Source organism: Panulirus ornatus, chromosome 61 (assembly GCF_036320965.1).
Source record: "Panulirus ornatus isolate Po-2019 chromosome 61, ASM3632096v1, whole genome shotgun sequence".
In the NCBI taxonomy this organism is placed as follows: Eukaryota; Metazoa; Arthropoda; class Malacostraca; order Decapoda; family Palinuridae; genus Panulirus; species Panulirus ornatus.
This window is the reverse complement of record NC_092284.1, coordinates 11677033-11699430: the sequence shown is the minus strand read 5'-3', so window position 1 is coordinate 11699430 and position 22398 is coordinate 11677033. Positions and strand designations below refer to the sequence as shown.

Genomic DNA, 22398 nt, shown 5'->3' with positions numbered 1-22398 from the left:
TCATTGGGTAGTATGTAGTGCAAAACGAACGTTACATAAAGGGTATGCAAGTCATTTTGGCGGATTGAGACAAAGCTTATGTTCATTTCGATGTTCGGAACCGTGACTAGTGACTACGTTGTTGGCTCCTGTGTCTTTATTTGTTCGGTTGTGGTGGAGAGTTACGGTTGTGCGGTCCGGCAAGACACATGGTGGAGCTGTCACCCAGGGAACTACAGAGGTACGGCGCTGGTCACTGAGCCACTCAGGTGAGTGAGACTAGTGAGGGTTAGAAGGTTAGCAGGAGTGGCCACTGGCGACTGTCAACCTGATATTTAGCTTTCAGACGGTAAGTAGGTAGCTGCCAGCCAAGCTATATAACTATCAGCCAACTAGGTAGCTCCTGCCTAGCTTTGAGCCAAGCTATGTCGCTGTCAACCAGCTAGGTAGCTCTTTGCTAGCTGTCAGCCAAGTTATGTAGCTATCAGCTAGCTAGGTAGCTCCTAGCTAGCTGTCTGCCAGGCTTGGTAGCTCCCAGCTTGCTAGGTAGCTCCCAGCTAGCTTCGTGTTCTCGGCTAGGAGATGCTTGATATTTCCATAAAAAAAAAAGATTGTACTTGTAGCCAGGTTTGTGTGTCACATTTGTAATGGTTGTAACCAGTTGTTGAATGATTGATGAACTGTATTCATTTAGGTGTCCTGGGAAGAGTTGACGTTTCTTACTGTAGATACCACAGGGCGAACATAGAAAATGTATGACGTCACTAGGCACAGAATTTAGTGTATATCATTCGTTCAAATGACGGCTTGTGATTGGTCGTCCTGGAGCGTGTGACCAGCCATACAGTTTATTATAATTACGCAGTTGTTTAGGTAAATTACCAGTTTAGCTCACCATCGAAATGGCTAATATTGTTTAGGGTTTGCAATATACAAACAATAACAGTCCAATGGGTAGCTTTTGATGCTCCTTGTGCTATTGGAAGAAAACGGAAGGATAGATTTACAGAAATGGATAGACTATAATTGTTACTGAGAAATTTGATATTGTAATATGCACCTAATCTTAAGAATAATTTTCAAAAGTAGTAAAGTGAGAAGGTGTAATACACCCATGACTTAAAATCTCTTATTTCCAACACAGAAACGCTGGTGAATGTTAAATACAAAATAGGTTAATTTAACTAAATATGATTAACAGATAAATATTCCTATATGAAATATTTCTATTAATGTAGGAAACAAGCAAGATGGTCATTTGCAGAGTTCCAGTGAAACCCCGGAGTTGGGAGTAGGTAGTTTGTAACTACCCACAGACCAGTCAGCCTCCGTTGTCAGCTGGCGTCACCAGAGACAGTCAGCAAATATGACAGCACTCCGTCAGGAGGAAGGAGGAGAGACCCGCCCACCGTCAGTCGCCTGTCAGGACACGTGCCCCTCCTTCATACGTCAGGGGGTAAGTTTGACGAAGGGGGTAAACCTTGGATGGGTCGAGGCGTGAGCTACCCACTTGTGTCAGGGAGCGGGGCGGGGTGGATTGGGGCTGGGCGGGGCGTTGGTTATCAGGGAGTGATATGATCTTGAGGGAGGTTGTGTGAGAGGGAGCAAGTTACCGTAGACTCCCATGGAGGGGAGAGGACCACTGTAGGGAGTCAGGGAGTACAGCACCGAGCGTGTAGCGGTGGCTGACACACAGCTGTCAGTGAGGGGATCGCGCCGGCATGTGTCAGGCGTCGTCGTCAGTCTTGGAGTGCGCTGACGTCCTGTGTCAGGAGGAGACGACCCAACATGCTCCAGGCTGTGAGGTGCTGACGTATGTCAGCTGGTGAGACATCATTGGAAAAAGCGGCTCTAATGCTACAGTCGTTCTTGTTTAACAAGGAGGGAATACCTTACGTTTCTCAGAGAACAAGCCGTCGTAGTGCACTGTCGTACGTCCAGACGTACGTATATATATATATATATATATATATATATATATATATATATATATATATATATTTATTTTTTTTTTTTTTTGCTTTGTCGCTGTCTCCCGCGTTTGCGAGGTAGCGCAAGGAAACAGACGAAAGAAATGGCCCAACCCATCCCCATACACAGGTATATACATACACGTCCACACACGCAAATATACATACCTACACAGCTTTCCATGGTTTACCCTAGACGCCTCACATGCCCTGACTTAATCCACTGACAGCACGTCAACCCCGGTATACCACATCGATCCATTTCACTCTATTCCTTGCCCTCCTTTCATCCTCCTGCATGTTCAGGCCCCGATCACACAAAATCTTTTTCACTCCATCTTTCCACCTCCAATTTGGTCTCCCACTTCTCGTTCCCTCCACCTCCGACACATATATCCTCTTGGTCAATCTTTCCTCACTCATTCTCTCCATGTGCCCAAACCATTTCAAAACACCCTCTTCTGCTCTCTCAACCACGCTCTTTTTATTTCCTCACATCTCTCTTACCCTTATGTTACTTACTCGATCAAACCACCTCACACCACACATTGTCCTCAAACATCTCATTTCCAGCACATCCATCCTCCTGCGCACAACTCTATCCATAGCCCACGCCTCGCAACCATAGAACATTGTTGGAACCACTATTCCTTCAAACATACCCATTTTTGCCTTCCGAGATAATGTTCTCGACTTCCACACATTCTTCAAGGCTCCCAGGATTTTCGCCCCCTCCCCCACCCTATGATCCACTTCCGCTTCCATGGTTCCATCCGCTGCCAGATCCACTCCCAGATATCTAAAACACTTTACTTCCTCCAGTTTTTCTCCACTCAAACTTACCTCCCAATTGACTTGACCCTCAACCCTACTGTACCTAATAACCTTGCTCTTATTCACATTTACTCTTAACTTTCTTCTTTCACACACTTTACCAAACTCAGTCATCAGCTTCTGCAGTTTCTCACATGAATCAGCCACCAGCGCTGTATCATCAGCGAACAACAACTGACTCACTTCCCAAGCTCTCTCATCCCCAACAGACTTCATACTTGCCCCTCTTTCCAAAACTCTTGCATTTACCTCCCTAACAACCTCATCCATAAACAAATTAAACAACCATGGAGACATCACACACCCCTGCCGCAAACCTACATTCACTGAGAACCAATCACTTTCCTCTCTTCCTACACGTACACATGCCATATATCCTCGATAAAAACTTTTCACTGCTTCTAACAACTTGCCCCCACACCATATATTCTTAATACCTTCCACAGAGCATCTCTATCAACTCTATCATATGCCTTCTCCAGATCCATAAATGCCACATACAAATCCATTTGCTTTTCTAAGTATTTCTCACATACATTCTTCAAAGCAAACACCTGATCCACACATCCTCTACCACTTCTGAAACCACACTGCTCTTCCCCAATCTGATGCTCTGTACATGCCTTCACCCTCTCAATCAATACCCTCCCATATAATTTGCCAGGAATACTCAACAAACTTATACCTCTGTAATTTGAGCACTCACTCTTATCCCCATTGCCTTTGTACAATGGCACTATGCACGCATTCCACCAATCCTCAGGCACCTCACCATGAGTCATACATACATTAAATAACCTTACCAACCAGTCAATAATACAGTCACCCCCTTTTTTAATAAATTCCACTGCAATACCATCCAAACCTGCTGCCTTGCCGGCTTTCATCTTCCGCAAAGCTTTTACTACCTCTTCTCTGTTTACCAAATCATTTTCCCTAACCCTCTCACTTTGCACACCACCTCGACCAAGACACCCTATATCTGCCACTGTATCATCAAACACATTCAACAAACATTCAAAATGCTCACTCCATCTCCTTCTCACATCCCCACTACTTGTTATCACCTCCCCATTTGCGCCCTTCACTGAAGTTCCCATTTGCTCCCTTGTCTTACGCACTTTATTTACCTCCTTCCAGAACATCTTTTTATTCTCCCTAGAATTTAATGATACTCTCTCACCCCAACTCTCATTTGCCCTTTTTTTCACCTCTTGCACCTTTCTCTTGACCTCCTGTCTCTTTCTTTTATACATCTCCCACTCAATTGCATTTTTTCCCTGCAAAAATAATCCAAATGCCTCTCTCTTCTCTTTCACTAATAATCTTACTTCTTCATCCCACCACTCACTACACTTTCTAATCAACCCACCTACCACTCTTCTCATGCCACAAGCATCTTTTGCGCAATCCATCACTGATTCCCTAGATACATCCCATTCCTCCCCCACTCCCCTTACTTCCATTGTTCTCACCTTTTTCCATTCTGTACTCAGTCTCTCCTGGTACTTCCTCACAGAAGTCTCCTTCCCAAGCTCACTTACTCTCACCACCCTCTTCACCCCAACATATATATATATATATATATATATATATATATATATATATATATATATATATATATATATATATGTACACGTTAACAAGATGCCTTGATTAGGGCATTCAGGTGCCCCTGCTGCTGCCTCGAACACCGTAAGAAAAAATAAATCGATCACAACAGTCCCATACGTGTCTTGCAAATTCCAACGTCGTCAAAGGTTGTTTTGGGAAATACCACATTAAAAGCAGGACGAGCATATTGCTCATGTTTTAGTCTGGTCTGTTGACACATTTCTGTTGATTCTCTGTCCACTTATTATTATTACACGTTAGGGAAGTACTATAAATACATATGGGGTCATTGAAAACCATGGGCGACATTCCATTTTCTATGGTGAGTGTGGTCAATGGTGATATAGGTTGGTAGTCCTGGCTATGGCCGTCCTCGGAGATGTACGATCTATAATCGCGATAGAAATATATTTCCATCGTCGAGAACAAAATGTAATCTTAAGATCACATTTTGTCTCAGTCGTGGCTTACCGTAAAAAGACAAACAAGTAAAACATTATTTAGAAATTGACTGACGTCAAGAGAGTAGGAATACATTATAAACGTGGACGATGTTTGAATCCGAATTGTTACATTGACCCTGACTTGGACGGACTCACGTTCAAAATATATACTTTATTATGCAACAAAAGTAATTTTCGTACATAAACTTTTAGTAACATACGCATGTAGCACAAGTACGTGGAATATTAGTGAGTATATAGTCAAAACCGAATGTTACAAAACGATAAAAGGCCATGCAAGTCATTTCACTGGATTGAAACAACGCCTTGCCATACAATAAAGCCCCGCTTCTGCTTCGAGATGGCGGACGAGCGCAGTCATTCCGAAACCGAAGATTACAATGTTTCTGGTTCATCATACGTTCATTTCCTGGGTTGTTGTGTTGAGTGACAGTATCGCGTTAAGGGTTCCGGCAAGTGTAGTGGTGAAGGAGGCTTTAGGGGACTAGAGAGGACGTAAGGTAACTGGTCACTGAGATACTCGGGGTCAAACCCAATTTGGTGACACAAGTCTTGTGGTGGTGGAAAGGTGAGGATATGTGGCCACAGGTGACTGGTCGCCGGCTCGGTAGCTGCCACCTGGCTTCCTGCTCCCGACTCTGGAGTTGAATGATGTTTGCACCGGGTATTCCATCAACGAAGGTCTTATTTCTAGCCAGGTATGAGTAACATTTGGAGATGAATGGTTGTAACCAATGTAGAGTGAGTGGTGAACTATAGTTAAGTGTACTTAGTATAATTACCACAGCTAGTAAATGTAGAAAACCTAAGAAATCTGTAGACAGACACTTCGAAGTATATTACTGTTCACTCAGATGACAGCTTAAGATTATTCATCCTGGGATGTGTAACCCGCCATTCACGTTATTACAGTTAACATGGTTTTGGTAAATTGGCGGTTTAGCTCATTTGAAAAACTTTTTTTCTTTTTGATTTCCAACATACAGTAACAGACCACCGGGTCTTTTTGAAGCTTCATGTTTCCAGTGAAAGAAATTAGAAATATGCTGTAAGAGTTCTCTCCACTGCCAAATATCCCTCATACGTGGCCACTTCATGCGTTCTCACACCAGCAGACCACAAAAATAATGGTACATTTCCATTATAATCATGTACTTCTGGGGATGTTAGGTAAGATTTTCATAGGCTACGGTCGGCTTTGCGGGGAGTTACTGCACTGGGTCACAGTGAGGTAGGCTAGAATAAGCGGGTGAGTGGTGGCTTCTGTACTGGATCATTGTGACGTAGGGTAGCTTCGGTCGGCCGCGAAGCGGTGGCTACTATACTGGATCACGGTGAGGTGGCCCAGAAATGGGCGGTGAGAGTTGTGCCTACTTTACTGAGTTATGGTGAGGTAGGCTAGTGTCAGCTGGCCTGGGAACGGCAGCTCGTCTTATGGATCACGGTGAGGAAGGCAAGGGTCGGCTGGCCATAGAGTGGCAACTCGTCGACTGGATCACGTTGAGGTAGGCTAGGGTCGGCTGGCCATGGAGTGGCAACTCGTCTACTGGATCGCATTGAGGTAGGGTAGGGTCGGCTGGCCGGGGAGTGGCAGCTTGTCTACTTGATCGCGTTGAGGTAGGCTAGGGTCGGCTGGCCGGGGAGTGGCAGCTTGCCTACTGGATCGCGTTGAGGTAGGCTAGGGTCGGCTGGCCGGGGAGTGCAAGCTTGTCTACTGGATCGCGTTGAGGTAGGATAGGATCGGCTGGCCGGGGAGTGGCAGCTCATCTACTGGATCGCGTTGAGGTAGGCTAGGGTCGTCTGGCCAGGGAGCGGCAGCTTCTCTACTGGATCGCACTGACGTAGGCTAGGGTCGGCTGGCCAGGGAGCGGCAGCTTGTCTACTGGATCGCACTGAGGTGGGCTAGGGTCGGCTGGCTAGGGAGCGGCAGCTTGTTTACTGGATTGCACTGAGGTAGGCTAGGGTTGGCTGGGCAGGGTGGAGCAGCTCGTCTACTGAATCGCGTTTCGGTAGGCTAGGGTCGGCTGGCCGGAGAACGGCAGCTCGTCTGATGGATCACGGTGAGGAAGGCAAGGGTTGGCTGGCCATGGAGTGGCAACTCGTCGACTGGATCACGTTGAGGTAGGGTAGGGTCGGCTGCCCATGGAGTGGCAGCTCGTCTACTGGATCGCGTTGAGGTAGGGTACGGTCGGCTGGCCGGAGAGTGGCAGCTTGTCTACTGGATCGCGTTGAGGTAGGCTAGGGTCGGCTGGCCGGGGAGTGGCAGCTTGTCTACTGGATCGCGTTGAGGTAGGCTAGTGTCGGTTGGCCGGGTATTCCAAGCTTGTCTACTGGATCGCGTTGAGGTAGGATAGGATCGGCTGGCCGGGGAGTGGCAACTCATCTACTGGATCGCGTTGAGGTAGGCTAGGGTCGTCTGGCCAGGGAGCGGCAGCTTCTCTACTGGATCGCACTGACGTAGGCTAGGGTCGGCTGGCCAGGGAGCGGCAGCTTGTCTACTGGATCGCACTGAGGTGGGCTAGGGTCGGCTGGCCAGGGAGCGGCAGCTTGTCTACTGGATCGCGTTTCGGTAGGCTAGGGTCGGCTGGCCGGAGAACGGTAGCTCGTCTACTAGATCGCGTTGAGGTAGGATAGGGTGGGCTGGCCGGGGAGTGGCAGCTTCTCTACTGGATCGTGTTGAGGTAGGATAGGGTCGGCTGCCCATGGAGTGGCAGCTCGTCTACTGGATCGCGTTGAGGTAGGCTAGGGTCGGCTGACCGGGGAGTGGCAGCTTGTCTACTGGATCGCGTTGAAGTAGGCTAGGGTCGGCTGGCCGGGGAGCGGCAGCTCGTCTACTGGATCGCGTTGAGGTAGGCTAGGGTCGGCTAGCCGGGGAGTGGCAGATCGTCTACTGGATCGCGTTGAGGTAGGCTAGGGTTGGCTGGACGGGGAGTGGCAGTTCTTCTACTGGATCACGTTGAGGTAGGATAGGGATCTGCTGGATGGGGAGTGGCAGCTCGTCTACTGGATCGCGTTGAGGTAGGGTACGGTCGGTTGGCCGGGCAGTGGCAGCTTGTCTACTGGATCGCGTTGAGGTAGGCTAGGGTCGGCTGACTGGGGAGTGGCAGCTTGCCTACTGGATCGCGTTGAGGTAGGATAGGGTCGGCTGGCCGGGGAGTGGCAGCTTGTCTACTGGATCGCGTTGAGGTAGGCTAGGGTCGGCTGGCCGAGGAGTGGCAGCTCGTCTACTGGATCGCGTTGAGGTAGGATAGGGTCGGCTGTCTAGGGAGTGGCAGCTCGTCCACTGGATCGCGTTGAGGTAGGCTAGGGTCGTCTGGTCGGGGAGTGGCAGCTTGTCTACTGGATCGCGTTGAGGAAGGATAAAGTCGGCTGGCCGGAAGTGGCAGCTCGTCTACTGGATCGCGTTGATGTGGGCTAGGGTTGGCTGGCCGGGGAGCAGCAGCTTGTCTACTGGATCGCGTTGAGGTAGGCTAGGGTTGGCTGGCCAGCGAGCGGCAGCTTGTCTACTGGATCGCACTGAGGTAGGGTAGGGTGGGCTGGCCGGGGAGTGGCAGCTCCTCTACTGGATCGCGTTGAGGTGGGCTAGGGTCCGCTGGCCGGAGAGTGGTAGCTCGTCCACTGGATCGCGTTGAGGTAGGCTAGGGTCGGCTGGTCAGGGAGTGGCAGCTCGTCTACTGGATCGCGTTGAGGTAAGAAAGGGTCGGCTGGTAAGGGAGCGGCAGCTTGTCTATTGGATAGCGTTGAGGTAGGATAGGGTCGTCTGGCCGGGGAGTGGCAGCTTGTCTACTTGATCGCGTTGACTTTGGATAGGGTCGGCTGGCCGGGGAGTGGCAGATCGTCAACTGGATCGCGTTGAGGTGGGCTAGGGTCGACTGGCCGGGGAGTGGAAGCTTCTGTACTGGATCGCATTGAGGTAGGCTAGGGTCGGCTGGTCGGGGAGTGGCAGCTTTCTACTGGATCGCGTTGACGTAGGAAAGGGTCGACTGGCAAGGGAGCGGCAGCTTGTCTACTGGATCGCGTTGAGGTAGGCTAGGGTCGGCTGGACAGGGAGTGGCAGCTCGTCTACTGGATCGCGTTCAGGTAGGCTGGGGTCGGCTGGCCAGGGAGCGGCAGCTTGTCTACTGGATCGCGTTTAGGTAGGATAGGGTCTCTGGCCGGGGAGTGGCAGCTTGTCTACTAGATGGTGTTGAGGTAGGATAGGGTCGGCTGACCAGGGAGCTGCAGCTTCTCTACTGGATCGCACTAAGGTAGGCCATGGTCGGCTGGCCAGGGTGCGGCAGCTCTTCTACTGGATCGCACTGAGGTAGGCTAGGGTCGGCTGGCCAGGGAGCGGCAGCTTTTCTACTGGATCGCACTGAGGTAAGCTAGTGTCGGCTGCCCAGGGAGCGGAAGCTTGTCTACTGGATCGCACTGAGGTCGGATAAGGTTGGCTGGCCAGGGAGCGGCAGCTCGTCTACTGGATCGTGTTGAGGTAGGCTAGGGTCCGCTGGCCTGGGAATGGCAGCTTGCCTACTGGATCATATTGGGGTAGGGTAGGGTCGGCTGCCGGGGAGTAGCAGCTTGTCTAATGGATCGCGTTGAGGTAGGATAGGGTCGGCTGGCCGGGGAGTGGCAGCTTGTCTACTGGATCGCTTTCAGGTAGGCTAGGGTCGGCTGGCCGGGGAGCAGCAGCTTGTCTACTGGATCGCACTGAGGTAGGATAGGGTCGGCTGGCCAGAGAGCGGCAGCTTCTCTACTGGATCGCACTGAGGTGGGCTAGGGTCGGCTGGTCAGCGTGCGGCAGCTTCTCTACTGGATCGCACTGAGGTAGGTAATGGTCGGCTGGCCGAGTAGTGGCAGCTTGTCTACTGGACCGCGTTGAGGTAGGATAGGGTCGGCTGGTCGGGGAGTGGCATCTCGTCTACTGGATCGGGTTGAGTTAGGCTAAGTTCGGCTGCCTGGGTAGTGGCAGCTCTTCTACTGGATCACGTTGAGGTAGAATAGAGATCTGCTGGCCGCAGAGTGGCAGCTCGTCTACCGGATCACGTTGAGGTAGGATAGAGTGGGCTGGAGAGGGAGCGGCAGCTTGTCTACTGGATCGCGTTGAGGTAGGATAGGGTCGGCTGGCCGAGGAGTGGCAGCTCGCCTACTGGATCGCGTTGAGATAAGCTAGGGTCGGCTGGCCGGGGAGTGGCAGCTCGTCTACTGGATCACGTTCATGTAGGATAGGGTGGGCTGGCCGGGGAGTGGCAGCTCGTGTGCTGGATCGCGTTGAGGTAGGATAGTGTCGGCTTGCCGGAGAGTGGCAGCTCGTCTACTGGAACGCGTTGAGGTAGGCTAGGATCGGCTGGCCGAGGAGTGGCAGCTCGTCTATCGGATCGCGTTGAGCTAGGCTAGGGTCGGCTGGCCGGAGAGTGGCAGCTTGTCTACTTGATCGCGTTGAGGTAGGGTTGGGTCGGCTGCCGGGGAATGTACTGGATCACGTTGAGGTAGGATAGTGTCGGCTTGCCGGGGAGTGGCAGCTCGTCTACTGGAACGCGTTGAGGTAGGCTAGGATCGGCTGGCCGAGGAGTGGCAGCTTGTCTATCGGATCGCGTTGAGCTAGGCTAGGGTCGGCTGGCCGGAGAGTGGCAGCTTGTCTACTTGATCGCGTTGAGGTAGGATAGGGTCGGCTGGCCGAGGAGTGGCAGCTTGTCTACTGGATCGCGTTGAGTTAGGCTAGGGTCGGCTGGCCGGGGAATGGCAGCTTGTCTACTGGATCACATTGGGGTAGGGTAGGGTCGGCTGCCGGGGAGTGTACTGGATCGCGTTGAGGTAGGATAGTGTCGGCTTGCCGGGGAGTGGCAGCACGTCTACTGGAACGCGTTGAGGTAGGCTAGGATCGGCTGGCCGAGGAGTGGCAGCTCGTCTATCGGATCGCGTTGAGGTAGGCTAGGGTCGGCTTGCCGGAGAGTGGCAGCTTGTCAACTGGATCGCGTTGAGGTGGGCTAGGGTCGACTGGCCGGGGAGTGGCAGCTTGTGTACTGGATCGCATTAAGGTAGGCTAGGGTCGGCTGGTCGGGGAGTGGCAGCTTGTCTACTGGATCGCGTTGAGGTACGAAAGGGTCGGCTGACAAAGGGAGCGGCAGCTTGTCTACTGGATCGCGTTGAGGTAGGTTAGGGTCGGCTGGCCAGGGAGTGACAGCTCGTCTACTGGATCGCGTTGAGGTAGGCTGGGGTCAGCTGGCCAGGGAGCAGCAGCTTGTCTACTGGATAGCGTTGAGGTAGGATAAGGTCGGCTGGCCGGGGAGTGGCAGCTTGTCTACTGGATGGTGTTGAGGTAGGATAGGGTCGGCTGACCAGGGAGCGGCAGCTTCTCTACTGGATCGCACTAAGGTAGGCTATGGTCGGCTGGCCAGGGTGCGGCAGCTTGTCTACTGGATCGCACTGAGGTAGGCTAGGGTCGGCTGGCCAGGGAGCGGCAGCTTCTCTACTGGATCGTACTGAGGTAAGCTAGGGTCGGCTGCCCAGGGAGCGGCAGCTTGTCTACTGGATCGCACTGAGGTAGGATAAGGTTGACTGGCCAGGGAGCGGCAGCTCGTCTACTGGATCGCGCTGTGGTAGGGTAGGGTCGGCTACCGGGGAGTAGCAGCTTGTCTAATGGATCGCGTTCAGGTAGGATAGGGTCGGCTGGCCGGGGAGTAGCAGCTTGTCTACTGGATCGCTTTCAGGTAGGCTAGGGTCGGCTGGCCGGGGAGCAGCAGCTTGTCCATTTGATCGCACTGAGGTAGGATAGGGACGGCTGGCCAGAGAGCGGCAGCTTCTCTACTGGATCGCACTGAGTTGGGCTAGTGTCGGCTGGCTAGCGTGCGGCAGCTTGTCTACTGGATCGCACTGAGGTAGGCTAGGGTCGGCTGGCCGGGTAGTGGCAGCTTGTGTACTGGACCGCGTTGAGGTAGGATTGGGTCGGCTGGTCGGGGAGTGGCATCTCGTCTACTGGATCGAGTTGAGGTAGGCTAGGTTCGGCTGGCTGGGGAGTGGCAGCTCTTCTACTGGATCACGTTGAGGTATGATAGAGATCTGCTGGCCGGAGAGTGACAGACCGTCTACTGGATCACGTTGAGGTAGGATAGGGTGGGCTGGCCGGGGAGCGGCAGCTTGTCTACTGGATCGCGTTGAGGTAGGATAGGGTCGGCTGGCCGTTGATTGGCAGGTCGTCTACTGGATCGCGTTGTTTTAGGGTAGGGTGGGCTGGCCGGGGAGTGGCACCTCGTCTACTGGATCACGTTGAGGTAGGATAGGGTGGGCTGGCCAGGGAGTGGCAGCTCGTGTACTGGATCGCGTTGAGGTAGGTTAGTGTCGGCTGGCCGGGGAGTGGCAGCTCGTCTACTGGATCGAGTTGAGGTAGGCTAGGATCGGCTGGCCGGGGAGTAGCAGCTCGTCTATTTGATCGCGTTGAGGTAGGCTAGGGTGGGCTGGCCGGAGAGTGGCAGCTTGTCTACTTGATCGCGTTGAGGTAGGATAGGGTCGGCTGGCCGGAGAGTGGCAGAGCGTCAACTGGAACGCGTTGAGGTGGGCTAGGGTCGACTGGCCGGGGAGTGGCAGCTTTTGTACTGGAACGCGTTAAAGTAGGCTAGGGTCGGCTGGTCGGGGAGTGGCAGCTTGTCTACTGGATCGCGTTGAGGTAGGAAAGGGTCGGCTGGCAAGGGAGCGGCAGCTTCTCTACTGGATCGCGTTGAGATAGGTTAGGGTCGGCTGGCCAGGGAGTGGCAGCTCGTCTACTGGATCGCGTTGAGGTAGGCTGGTGTCGGCAGGCCAGGGAGCGGCAGCTTGTCTACTGGATCGCGTTGAGGTAGGATAGGGTCGGCTGGCCGGGGAGTAGCAGCTTCTCTACTGGATGTTGATGAGGTAGGATAGGGTCGGCTGACCAGGGAGCGGCAGGTTCTCGACAGGATCGCACTAAGGTAGGTTAGGGTTGGCTGGCCAGGGAGCGGCAGCTTCTCTACTGGATCGCACTGAGGTAAGCTAGGGTCGGCTGCCCAGGGAGCGGCAGCTTGTCTACTGGATCGCACTGAGGTAAGCTACTGTCGGCTGCCCAGGGAGCGGCAGCTTGTCAACTGGATCGCACTGAGGTACGATAGGGTTGGCTTGCCAGGGAGCAGCAGCTCGTCTACTGGATCGCGTTGAGGTAGGCTAGGGTCGGCTGGCCGGGGAATGGCAGCTTGTCTACTGGATCACATTAGGGTAGGGTATGGTCGGCTGCCGGGGAGTAGCAGCTTGTCTAATGGATCGCGTTGAGGTAGGATAGGGTCGGCTGGCCGGGGAGTGGCAGCTTGTCAAATGGATCGCTGTCAGGTAGGCTAGGGTCGGCTGGCCGGGGAGCAACAGCTTGTCTACTGGATCGCACTGAGGTAGGATTGGTTCGACTGGCCAGAGAGCGGCAGCTTCTCTACTCGATCGCATTAAGGTGGTCTAGGGTCGGCTGGCCAGCATGCGGCAGCTTGTTTACTGGATCGCACTGATGTAGGCTATGGTCGGCTGGCCAGGTAGTGGCAGCTTGTGTACTGGACCGCGTTGAGGTAGGATAGGGTCGGCTGGTCGGGGAGTGGCAGCTCGTCTACTGGATCGGTTTGAGGTTGCTAGGGTCGGCTGGCTGGGGAGTGGCAGCTCTTCTACTTGATCAATTTGAGGTAGGATAGAGATCTGCTGGCCGGAGAGTGGCAGCTCGTCTACTGGATCACGTTGAGGTAGGATAGGTTCGGCTGGCCGGGTAGTGGCAGCTCGTCTACTGGATCGCGTTGAGGTATGCTAGGGTCGGCTGCCCGGGGAGTGGCAGTTCGTCTACTGGATCGCGTTGAGTTAGGCTAGGGTCGGCTGGCCGGGGAGTGGCAGCTCGTCTACTGGATGACGTTGAGGTAGGATAGGGTGGGCTGGCCGGGGAGTGGCAGCTCGTCTACTGGATCGCGTTGAGGTAGGATAGTGTCGGCTGGCCGGGGAGTGGCAGCTCGTCTACTGGATCGCGTTGAGGTAGGCTAGGATCGGCTGGCCGGGGAGTGGCAGCTCGTCTATTGGATCGCGTTGAGGTAGGCTAGGGTCGGCTGGCCGGAGATTGGCAGCTTGTCCACTGGATCGCGTTGAGGTAGGATAGGGTCGGCTGTCTAGGGAGTAGCAGCTCGTCCACTGGATCGAGTTGAGGTAAGCTAGGGTCGTCTGGTCGGGGAGTGGCAGCTTGTCTACTGGATCGCGTTCAGGAAGGATTGGGTCGTGTGGCCGGGGAGCGGCAGCTTGTCTACTGGATCGCTTTGAGGTAGGCTAGTGTTGGCTGGCCAGGGAGCGGCAGCTTGTCTACTGGATCGCAATGTGGTAGGATAGTGTCGGCTGGTCAGGGAGCGGCAGCTTCTCTACTGGATCGCATTGAGTTAGACTAGGGTCGGCTGGCTGGGGAGTGGCAGCTTGTCTACTGGATTGTGTTGACGTGCGCTAGGGTTGGCTGCCCGGGAGCAGCAGCTTGTCTACTGGATCGCACTAATTTACGCTAGGGTCGGCTGGCCGTGGAGTGGCAGCTTGTCTACTGGATCGTGTTGAGGTAGGCTAGGGTCGGCTGGCCGGTGAGTGGCAGCTTGTCTACTGGATCGCGTTGAGGTAGGATAGGGTCGGCTGGCCTGGGAGTAGCAGCTCGTCTACTGGATCGCGTTGAGGTGGGCTAGGGTCGGCTGGCCGGTGAGTGGCAGCTCGTCCATTGGATCGCATTGAGGTAGGAAAGGGTCGGCAGGCAAGGGACCGGCAGCTTGTCTACTGGATCGCGTTAAGGTAGGCTAGGGTCGGCTGGCCAGGGAGCGGCAGCTTGTCTACTGGATCGCACTGAGGTAGGATAGGGTCGGCTGGCCAGAGAGCGGCAGTTTCTCAACTGGATCGCACTGAGGTAGGCTAGTGTCGCATGGCCAGGGTGCGGCAGCTTGTCTACTGGATCGCACTGAGGTAGGCTAGGGTCGGCTGGCCAGGGAGCGGCAGCTTCTCTACTAGATTGCACTGAGGTGGGCTAGGGTCGGCTGGCCGGGGAGTGGCAGCTTGTATACTGGATCGCACTGAGGTAGGCTAGTGTTTCCTGGCCAGGGTTCATCAGCTTGTCTACAAGATGGCACTGAGTTAGGTTAGGGTCTGCTGGCAGAGGAGTGGCAGCTTTTCTACTGGATCGCGTTGAGGTAGGTAAGGATCGGCTGGCCGGGGAGTGGCAGCTTGTCTACTGGATCGCGTTGAGGTAGGCTAGGGTCGGCTCGCCGGGGAGTGGCAGCTCGTTTACTGGATCGCGTTTAGGTAGGATAGGGTCTGCTGTCCGGTGAGTGGCAGCTTGTCTACTGGATCGCGTTGAGGTAGGCTAGTGTCGGCTGCCCGGGGAGCGGTAGCTCGTCTACTGGATCCCGTTGAGGTAGGCTAGGGTCGGCTGGCCGGGGAGCGTCAGCTCGTCTACTGGATCATGTTGAGGTACGCTAGGGTTGGCTGCCCGGGGAGTGGCGGCTCGTCTGCTGGATCGCGTTGAGGTAGGATAGGGTCGTCTGGCCGGGGAGTGGCAGCTCGTCTACTGGATCGCGTTGAGGTAGGCTAGGGTCGGCTGGCCAGGAAGTGGCAGCTTGTCTACTGGATCGCGTTGAGGTAGGGTAGGGTCGGCTGTCCGAGAATTGGCAACTTGGCTACTGGATCGCGTTGAGGTATGATAGGGTCGGCTGGCCAGGGAGCGGCAGCTTCTCTACTGGATCGCACTGAGGTAGGAGAGGGTCGGCTGGCCAGGGTGAGGCAGCTTCTCTACTGGATCGCACTGAGGTAGGCTAGGGTCTGCCGGCCATGGAGCGGAAGCTTGTCTACTGGATCGCACTGAGGTAGGTTAGGGTCGGCTAGCCAGGGAGCGGCAGATTGTCTACTGGATCGCACTGAGGTGGGCTAGGGTCGGCTGGCCAGGGAGCGGCAGCTTCTCTCCTGGATCGCACTGAGGTAGGATAGTGTTGGCTGGTCAAGTTGCCGCAGCTTGTCTACTGGATAGCACTGAGGAAGGTTAGGGTTGGCTGGACGGGGAGTGGCAGCTTGTCTACTGGATCGCGTTGAGGTAGGCTAGGGTTGGCTGGCCGGGGAGTGACAGGTTGCCTACTGGATCGCGTTGAGGTAGGATAGTGTCGGCTGGCCGGGGAGAGGCAGCTTGTCTACTGGGTCGTGTTGAGGTAGGATAGGGTAGGCTGTCCGGGGAGTGGCAGCTTGTCTACTGGATCGCGTTGAGGTGGGCTAGGGTCGGCTGGCCATGGAGTGGCAGCTTGTCTACTGGATCGCGTTGAGGTAGGATAGGGTCGGCTGGCCGGGGAGTGGCAGCTTGTCTAATGTATCGAGTTGAGGTAGGATAGGGTCGGATGGCCGGGGATTGGAAGCTTGTCTACTGGATCACGTTGAGGTAGGCTATGGTCGGCTTGCCGAGGAGCGGTGGCTCGTCTACTGGATCGCGTTGAGGTAGGCTAGGGTCGGCTTCCCGGGGAGCGGCAGCTCGTCTACTGGATCGCGTTTAGGTAGGCTACGGTCGTCTTGTAGGGAATTGGCAGCTCGTATACTGGATCGCGTTGAGGTAGGCTAGGGTTGGCTGGCCAGGGAGTGGCAGCTCGTCTACTGGATCGCGTTGAGGTAAGCTAGGGTCGGCTAGCCAGGGAACGGCAGCTTGTCTACTGGATCGCGTTGAGGTAGGATAGGGTCGGCTGGCCGGGGAGTGGCAGCTTGACTACTGGATCGCGTTGAGGTAGGATAGTGTCGGCTGGCCGGGGAGTGGCAGCTTGTCTACTGGATCGTGTTGAGGTAGGATAGGGTAGGCTGTCCGGGGAGTGGCAGCTTGTCTACTGGATCGCGTTGAGGTGTGCTAGGGTCGGCTGGCCATGGAGTGGCAGCTTGTCTACTTGATCTTGTTGAGGTAGGATAGTGTCGGCTGGCCGGGGAGTGGCAGCTTGTCTAATGTATCGCGTTGAGGTAGGATAGGGTCGGCTGGCAGGGGATTGGAAGCTTGTCTACTGGATCACGTTGAGGTAGGATATGGTCGGCTGGCCGAGGAGCGGTGGCTCGTCTACTGGATCGCGTTGAGGTAGGCTAGGGTCGGCTTCCCGGGGAGCGGCAGCTCGTCTACTGGATCGCGTTTAGGTAGGCTAGGGTCGTCTTGCAGGGAATTGGCAGCTCGTCTACTGGATCGCGTTTAGGTAGGCTAGGGTTGTCTTGCAGGGAATTGGCAGCTCGTCTACTGGATCGCGTTGAGGTAAGCTAGGGTCGGCTAGCCAGGGAACGGCAGCTTGTCTACTGGATCGCGTTGAGGTAGAATAGTGTCGGCTGGCCGGGGAGTGGCAGCTTGACTACTGGATCGCGTTGAGGTAGGATAGTGTCGGCTGGCCGGGGAGTGGCAGCTTGTCTACTGGATCTTGTTGAGGTAGGATAGAGTCGGCTGGCCGGGAGTGGCAGCTTGTCTAATGTATCGCGTGTAGGTAGGCTAGGGTCGGCGGGGGAGTGGCAGCTTGTCTACTGGATCTTGTTGAGGTAGGATAGTGTCGGCTGGCCGGGGAGTGGCAGCTTGTCTAATGTATCGCGTTTAGGTAGGCTAGGGTCGGCTGGCCAGGGAGTGGCAGCTCGTCTACTGGATCGCGTTGAGGTAAACTAGGGTCGGCTAGCCAGGGAACGGCAGCTTGTCTACTGGATCGCGTTGAGGTAGAATAGGGTCGGCTGGCCGGGGAGTGGCAGCTTGACTACTGGATCGCGTTGAGGTAGGATAGTGTCGGCTGGCCGGGGAGTGGCAGCTTGTCTACTGGATCGTGTTGAGGTAGGATAGGGTCGGCTGGCCGAGGAGCGGTGGCGCGTCTACTGGATCGCGTTGAGGTAGGGTAGGGATGTCTGGCTGGGAATTGGCAGCTCGTCTATTGGATCGCGTTGAGGTAAGCTAGGGTCGTCTGGCTGGGAATTGGCAGCTCGTATACTGGATCGTGTTGAGGTAGGCTAGCGTCGGATGGCCAGGGAGTGGCAGCTCGTCTACTGGATCGCGTTGAGGTAAGCTAGGGTCGGCTAGCCAGGGAGCGGCAGCTTGTCTACTGGATCGTGTTGAAGTAGAATAGGGTCGGCTGGCCGGGGAGTGGCAGCTTGACTACTGGATCGCGTTGAGGTAGGATAGTGTCGGCTGGCCGGGGAGTGGCAGCTTGTCTACTGGATCGTGTTGAGGTAGGATAGGGTAGGCTGTCCGGGGAGTGGCAGCTTGTCTACTGGATCGCGTTGAGGTGGGCTAGGGTCGGCTGGCCATGGAGTGGCAGCTTGTCTACTTGATCTGGTTGAGGTAGGATAGTGTCGGCTGGCCGGGGAGTGGTAGCTTGTCTAATGTATCGCGTTGAGGTAGGATAGGGTCGGCTGGCCAGGGATTGGAAGCTTGTCTACTGGATCACGTTGAGGTAGGCTATGGTCGGCTGGCCGAGGAGCGGTGGCTCGTCTACTGGATCGCGTTGAGGTAGGCTAGGGTCGGCTTCCCGGGGAGCGGCAGCTCGTCTACTTGATCGCGTTTAGGTAGGCTAGGGTCGTCTTGCAGGGAATTGGCAGCTCGCATACTGGATCGCGTTGAGGTAGGCTAGGGTCGGCTGGCCAGGGAATGGCAGCTCGTCTACTGGATCGCGTTGAGGCAAGCTAGGGTCGGCTGGCCAGGGAACGGCAGCTTGTCTACTGGATCGCGTTGAGGTAGGATAGGGTCGGCTGGCCGGGGAGAGGCAGCTTGACTACTGGATCGCGTTGAGGTAGGATAGTGTCGGTTGGCCGGGGAGTGGCAGCTTGTCTACTGGATCGTGTTGAGGTAGGATAGGGTCGGCTGGCCGAGGAGCGGTGGCGCGTCTACTGGATCGCGTTGAGGTAGGCTAGGGTTGTCTGGCTGGGAATTGGCAGCTCGTCTATTGGATCGCGTTGAGGTAAGCTAGGGTCGTCTGGCTGGGAATTGGCAGCTCGTATACTGGATCGTGTTGAGGTAGGCTAGCGTCGGATGGCCAGGGAGTGGCAGCTCGTCTACTGGATCGCGTTGAGGTAAGCTAGGGTCGGCTAGCCAGGGAGCGGCAGCTTGTCTACTGGATCGTGTTGAAGTAGAATAGGGTCGGCTGGCCGGGGAGTGGCAGCTTGACTACTGTATCGCGTTGAGGTAGTATAAGGTCGGCTGGCCAGGGAGCGGCAGCCTGTCTACTGGATCACACTGAGGTAGGCTAGGGTCGGCTGGCAATGGAGATGCAGCTTGTCTACTTGATCGCACTGGGGTAGGCTGGGGTCGGCTGGCCAGGGAGCAGCAGCAACTCCACTGGATCGCACTGAGGTAGGCTAGTGTCGGCTGGCCAGGGAGCGGCAGTTTATCTACTGGATCGCTTTGAGGTGGGCTAGGGTCGACTGGCCAGGGAGCGGCAGCTTGTTTACTGGATCGCACTGCGGTAGGCTAGGGTTGGCTGGCCAGAGCGCGGCAGCTTGCCTACTGGACCGCACTGAGGTAGGTTAGGGTGGCTGGCCGGTGAGTGGCAATTGTCTACTGGATCGCACTGAGGTAGGCTAGGGTCGGCTGCCTAGGGAGCTGCAGCTCCTCTACTGGATCGCGCTGTGGTAGGTTAGGGTCGGCTGTCCAGGGAGCGGCAGATTGTCTACTGGATCGCACTGAGGTGGGCTAGGGTCGGCTGCCCAGGGAGCGGCAGCTTCTCTACTGGATCGCACTGAGGTAGGCTAGGATTGGCTGGCCAGGGTGCGGCAGCTTGTCTACTGGATCGCATTGAGGTAGGTTAGCGTTGGCTGTCCGAGGAGTGGCAGCTTGTCTACTGGATAGCGTTGAGGTAGGATAGGGTCGTCTGGCCGGGAATGGCAGCTCGTCTACTGGATCGCGTTGAGGTTATCTACGGTCGGCTGGCCAGGAAGTGGCAGCTTGTCTACTGGATCGTGGTGAGGTAGGCTAGGGTCGGCTGTCCGGGAAGTGGCAGCTTGGCTACCGGATCACGCTGAGGTAGGATAGGGTCGGATGGCCAGGAAGCGGCAGCTTCTCTACTGGATCGCACTGAGGTAGGTTAGGGTGGGCTGGCCAGGGTGAGGCAGCTTGTCTACTGGATCGCACTGAGGTAGGCTAGGGTCGGCTGCCCAGGGAGCGGCAGCTTCTCTATTGGATCGCACTTAGGTAGGTTAGGGTCGGATGGCCAGGGAGCGGCAGCGTGTCTACTGGATCGCATTGAGGTAGGCTAGGGTCGGCTGCCCAAGGAGCGGCAGCTTTTCCACTGGATCGCACTGAGGTAGGCTAGGGTCGCCTGGCCAGGGTGAGGCAGCTTGTCTACTGGATCGCACTGAGGTAGGCTAGGGTCGGCTGGCCAGGGAGCGGCAGCTTCTCAACTAGATCGCACTGACGTAGGATAGGGTCTTCTGGCTAGGGAGCGGCAGCTTGTCTACTGGATCGCACTGAGGTGGGCTAGGGTCGGCTGGCCAGGGACCGGCAGCATGTTTACTGGATCGCGGTGAGATTTGCTGGGGTTGGCTGGCCAGGGTGCGGTAGCTTGTGTACTGGATCGCACTGAGGTAGGTTAGGGTTGGCTGGCCTGGGAGTGGCAGTTTGTCTACTGGATCGCGTTGAGTTACGCTAGGGTCGGCTGGACGAGGAGTGTTAGCTTGTCTAGTGGATCGTGTTGAGGTAGGATAGGGTAGGCTGGCCGGGGAGTGGCAGCTCGTCTACTGGATCGCGTTCAGGTGGGCTAGAGTCGGCTGGCCATGGAGTGGCAGCTTGTCTACTGGATCGCCTTGAGGTAGGCTAGGGTCGGCTGGTCGGAGAGTGGGAGCTTGTCTACTGGATCGCGTTGAGGTATGGTAGGGTCGGCTGGCCGGGGAGTGGCAGCTTGTCTACTGGATCGCGTTGAGGTAGGATAGTGTCAGCTGGCCGGGGAGTGGCAGCTTGTATAATGTATCGCGTTGAGGTAGGATAGTGTGGGCTGGCCGGAGAGTTGCAGATTGTCTACTGTATCGCGTTGAGGTAGGCTAGGGTCGGATGGCCGAGGAGCGTTGGTGCGTCTACTGGATCGCGTTGAGGTAGGCTAGAGTCGGCTTGCCGGGGAGCGGAAGCTCGTCTACAGGATCGCGTTGAGGTAGCCTAGGATCGTCTGGCAGGGAATTGGCAGCTCGTATACTGGATCGCGTTGAGGTAAACTAGGGTCGGCTGGCCAGGGAGTGGCAGCTCGTCTACTGGATCGCGTTTAGGTAAGCTACGGTCGGCTGGCCAGGGAGCGGCAGCTTCTCTACTAGATCGCGTTGAGGTAGGATAGGGTCGGCTGGCCGGGTAGTGGCAGCCTGTCTACTGGATCGCGTTGAGGTAAGTTGGGTCGGCTGGCCAGGGAGCGGCAGCTTCTCTACTGGATCGCACTGCGGTAGTTTAGGGTTGGCTGGCCTGTGAGTGGCAGATGGTCTACTGGATTGCGTTGAGGTAGGCTAAGGTTGGCTGGTCGGAGAGTGGCAGCTTGTTTACTGGATCGCGTTGAGGTAGGATAGGGTCGGCTGGCCGGTGAGTGGCAGCTTGTCTACTGGATGGCGTTGAGGTAGGATAGGGTAGGCTGGCCGGGGAGTGGCAGCTTGTCTAATGTATCGCGTTGAGGTATGATAGGGTCGGCTGGCCAGGGAGCGGCAGCTTCTCTACTGGATCGCACTGACGTAGGTTAGGGTCGGCTGGCCAGGGTGAGGCAGATTGTCTACTGGATCGCACTGAGGTAGGCTAGGGTCGGCTGCCTAGGGAGCTGCAGCTCCTCTACTGGATCGCGCTGTGGTAGGTTAGGGTCGGCTGTCCAGGGAGCGGCAGATTGTCTACTGGATCGCACTGAGGTGGGCTAGGGTCGGCTGCCCAGGGAGCGGCAGCTTCTCTACTGGATCGCACTGAGGTAGGCTAGGGTTGGCTGGCCAGGGTGCGGCAGCTTGTCTACTGGATCGCATTGAGGTAGGTTAGCGTTGGCTGGCCGAGGAGTGGCAGCTTGTCTACTGGATAGCATTGAGGTAGGATAGGGTCGTCTGGTCGGGATTGGCAGCTCGTCTACTGGATCGCGTTGAGGTAGGCTACGGTCGGCTGGCCAGGAAGTGGCAGCTTGTCTACTGGATCGTGGTGAGGTAGGCTAGGGTCGGCTGTCCGAGAAGTGGCAGCTTGGCTACCGGATCACGCTGAGGTAGGATAGGGTCGGATGGCCAGGAAGCGGCAGCTTCTCTACTGGATCGCACTGAGGTAGGTTAGGGTGGGCTGGCCAGGGTGAGGCAGCTTGTCTACTGGATCGCACTGAGGTAGGCTAGGGTCGGCTGCCCAGGCAGCGGCAGCTTCTCTACTGGATCGCACTGAGGTAGGTTAGGGTCGGATGGCCAGGTAGCGGCAGCGTGTCTACTGGATCGCACTGAGGTAGGCTAGGGTCGGCTGCCCAAAGAGCGGCAGCTTTTTCACTGAATCGCACTGAGGTAGGCTAGGGTTGGCTGGCCAGGGTACGGCAGCTTGTGTACTGGATCGCACTGAGGTAGGTTAGCGTTGGCTGGCCGGGGAGTGGCAGCTTGACTACTGGATCGAG

The 22398-nt window shown here is 55.7% G+C and overlaps 1 protein-coding gene and 1 long non-coding RNA gene across 6 annotated transcripts in view; one reads left to right on the top strand and one right to left on the bottom strand.

Moving 5' to 3' along the window:
* The window catches only part of LOC139767396 (uncharacterized), an 800841-nt gene that overhangs the window by 136524 nt on the left and 641919 nt on the right, over positions 1 to 22398 (top strand). Inside the window, exon 1 of one of the 3 annotated variants that reach the window (XR_011717083.1) lies at positions 5225 to 5361. The exons of the other annotated variants lie outside the window; for them this stretch is intronic. The gene's annotated coding sequence lies outside the window, so the exon portion shown is untranslated. Of the gene's footprint in view, positions 1 to 5224; positions 5362 to 22398 lie in introns of those variants that run through there. 3 annotated transcript variants of the gene reach the window in all.
* LOC139767399 (uncharacterized) overlaps positions 1 to 22398 on the bottom strand; it is a 481123-nt gene that overhangs the window by 10209 nt on the left and 448516 nt on the right. The window lies entirely within an intron of this gene.